General features: G+C 27.9%; 1 non-coding gene across 1 annotated transcript; it reads left to right on the top strand.

Moving 5' to 3' along the window:
- Positions 1–2029: 2029 nt before the first annotated feature.
- On the top strand, positions 2030–2102 carry Trnak-uuu (transfer RNA lysine (anticodon UUU)). The gene has a single exon. It is a non-coding gene; the product is annotated as a tRNA-Lys (tRNA).
- The last annotated feature ends 762 nt before the right edge of the window (positions 2103–2864 follow it).

Here is a 2864-nt window from a genome sequence, read left to right as displayed (position 1 = left end):
CCCCCCCCCCCCCTGGATCCGCCGTTGTCTATAACTTCTAACGCGGACGCGATATCAATGTCGATTTTTCACATTTTCATAACAACGCCGTAACGAAGGTCTATACCAAAATCAAGCCCAGTAGGAATTTTTCCGCTGTAAAAAATGCCTAAAATTACTGGGCTATGAATCTAAATCTGGTTTCAGAAAAATTCTAGCGCATACCATTTGTTTTTAAATAATTTTTGAGAAATATGAGTAGTTTGTAGAAAATAATTCTTTTAGATTCGGTTGATTGTACAAAAGTAAAACTGTAATTAGTAGGTATTCAGCTCAAATTTGGAGGACTTATTTTTCATAACATATGACACCAAATTTTTTTTTATTAATTAAAGTTTTGGCAAAAACAGCAAAAATATTGAAATCCTGCACTTTTCAGTAAATCCCACATGTACAAAAACAACTTAATTGAGGAAAATATTTGAATTTAAAAATTCAAATATGTAAAAGTAAAGCAATCTATAATAAAATACATTAACATGGCTAAAACAAATGTATACGTGTTTTGTAATTATTTTAGTATTTTCCTATTTAGAAATATCTTATTTGTGATAAATCATTAAATAAAGTGCCTTAATTTGTTTCTCCTAGGAACAAAAAAAAACTACCTTATCTCAAAAACGAGAGGTGACCGAAGTTTTTTGAATTTGGATTTAAAATCAGCACACTAAAATCCATTTGAAAAGTATACTTTTGTTCTTAGGAGAATTTAATATTAATTTTTTAAGATCAGTTTTAAAAAAGAGTGATGAAGAAGATTGAAACTGAATTTGAAAGAAGAAAACAATTTCTTTCCTAAACCGTAACAAATTCAGTCGAAAAAGATTACCCTCTACCAAAATATTGCTTCGAAAACAGCAAAAAATAAAATGCACGACTAGGTCGCACGTACTTGCTCTTGTAGTTCACAGTATCTTTATCTTAAATATCTATTGGAAATTTAAGATTTTGTAGAAAAAAAAATCAAAAAAAAAATCAAAAGTTTAAAAATTAAATTAAAAATTTTTTTTTTTCAACAATGTTTTTAAAAATATTTTTTTTTTAACATTTTATACTTAATGATCTCTGTAAATTTTAAATAAAATAACTAATGCTTTGATGAATTATATGAACTTAAAAAATATGTCAATTTTTGAAAAAAGGCAACGCCGTATTTCTGTTCTCCGCATTTTTTGAGAAAAATTAAAAACGCAGTTTTGTTGGAATCAATAAGAGTATTCCGCACACCAAATTTGATCGAAATCGTTAGAGCCGTTTTCGAGAAATTTGCAATACCTCGAAAACGTTATATGGGAGGTATGCGTTAAAATGAAGATATTAAAAAAATAAAAAAAATTACGTAAAAATCATCTGTACCAAGTTTCAAGCAAATCCATCCATCCGTTTAGGTCCTAGCTCGATGTACAGATGCACGCACAGACGCACAGACCGACGGACGGCATGATCTTCTCCATTATCGTAATGTTGGTTTTTGTTTTTACACGAAACCAATACTTGCCCTTTAGAGCAAGTAAAAATGGGTTATTGAGATTTTCTAACAGAAATATCTGACGTGTTAGGCCAATTATGAATTCAGATTCAGAATCAGCATACTAAAGTATAGTTTTATTAAAAGGAGGATTTCCTTGCAGACCAGTGTAATCTTTGTCCAACTTGCAAAATTAACCAACTCTCAACCACGTTGGTTCATAATTTTGGGTATGAGTTAAGTCAACAATTTATTTATTTTTCAGTTTTAACAATGACCAGAGTTCCAAAGTTTAAATCGGGAATCAATATTACTCCAGAAAATTATTTATATTCTCGCGTTGTTATTGTTTTCCATCTCTTTGAAGTAGAATTTATCTTTTTCGAGGTAGAATTTGACATCTAGCTAAAAATAAATTAAAAATCTTTACCTTATTTATTTTATGATTCACTCACGAATAAGAAAAATCTCTAAAAATTGATACAATTTTCGTGTGAGGCAAATTTGTAACAAATTACAAGTGCCCGGGTAGCTCAGTTGGTAGAGCGTTGGACTTTTAATCCAACGGTCCAGGGTTCAAGTCCCTGCTCGGGCGGTAATTTTTTTAATATTTTTTTTTTTTATGAAAACATGTGGAAAACATTCGAAGTAATTGAAGGTTTTTTTAAATTATTTTTTGTTTTACACAATTTTTAGAAAAAAATAAAAAAATTAACTAATATATTTTGGGGTTATTTTGAACAGGTTAAATTTAAACAAAATTTAAAAAAAAAAACTCAAAAAATGTGCAATTTATCAACATTAAAAACGAATGGGCGTATGGATTATGTGTTAATAAAAAATTTTGAAATTTGAAAAAATAACGCTTTCCATAAATTAATATACCTACCCATTTTTTTTCAAAATCGTTCGAGACGTTTTCGAGATGAAAAACAATTGAAAATTGTTATATACCCTTATTTTCTCGATAATTTTTTCAAAACGAGTAGGTATTATAACTCTTCTGATGTGATTCATTTTGATTTTAGGTCATACTTAATGCATAATTTGCTTTTAACTTGACTTTTTCTATAATTTTTTTTTTTTTTAATCAAGTTGATTTTTGATTTTTTTTAGTAAAGTTGTGTGTTAAATAAACTATACGATCTTTATGCAAAGGTAGAAAAGCAAATTATTTTCTCACAAGCGCAGAATGAATAAACAAATTGTTTTTTTTTTTTACAACCAAAAAAAACTAACTAAGTTTTTCAACCGAAAATCTCAAAAATAAGTTTGAAAACTTTTTTTTAACGATTTTAATTAAAATTCTACAAATAAGATAAAATTTTTAAAATTAAAAAAATACTTCTCAGGAACG

The sequence above is a fragment of the Episyrphus balteatus genome, chromosome 4, assembly GCF_945859705.1.
Source record: "Episyrphus balteatus chromosome 4, idEpiBalt1.1, whole genome shotgun sequence".
Lineage (NCBI taxonomy): Eukaryota > Metazoa > Arthropoda > Insecta > Diptera > Syrphidae > Episyrphus > Episyrphus balteatus.
The sequence above is the reverse complement of the archived record's forward strand: the minus strand, read 5'-3'. Positions and strand labels throughout refer to the sequence as shown.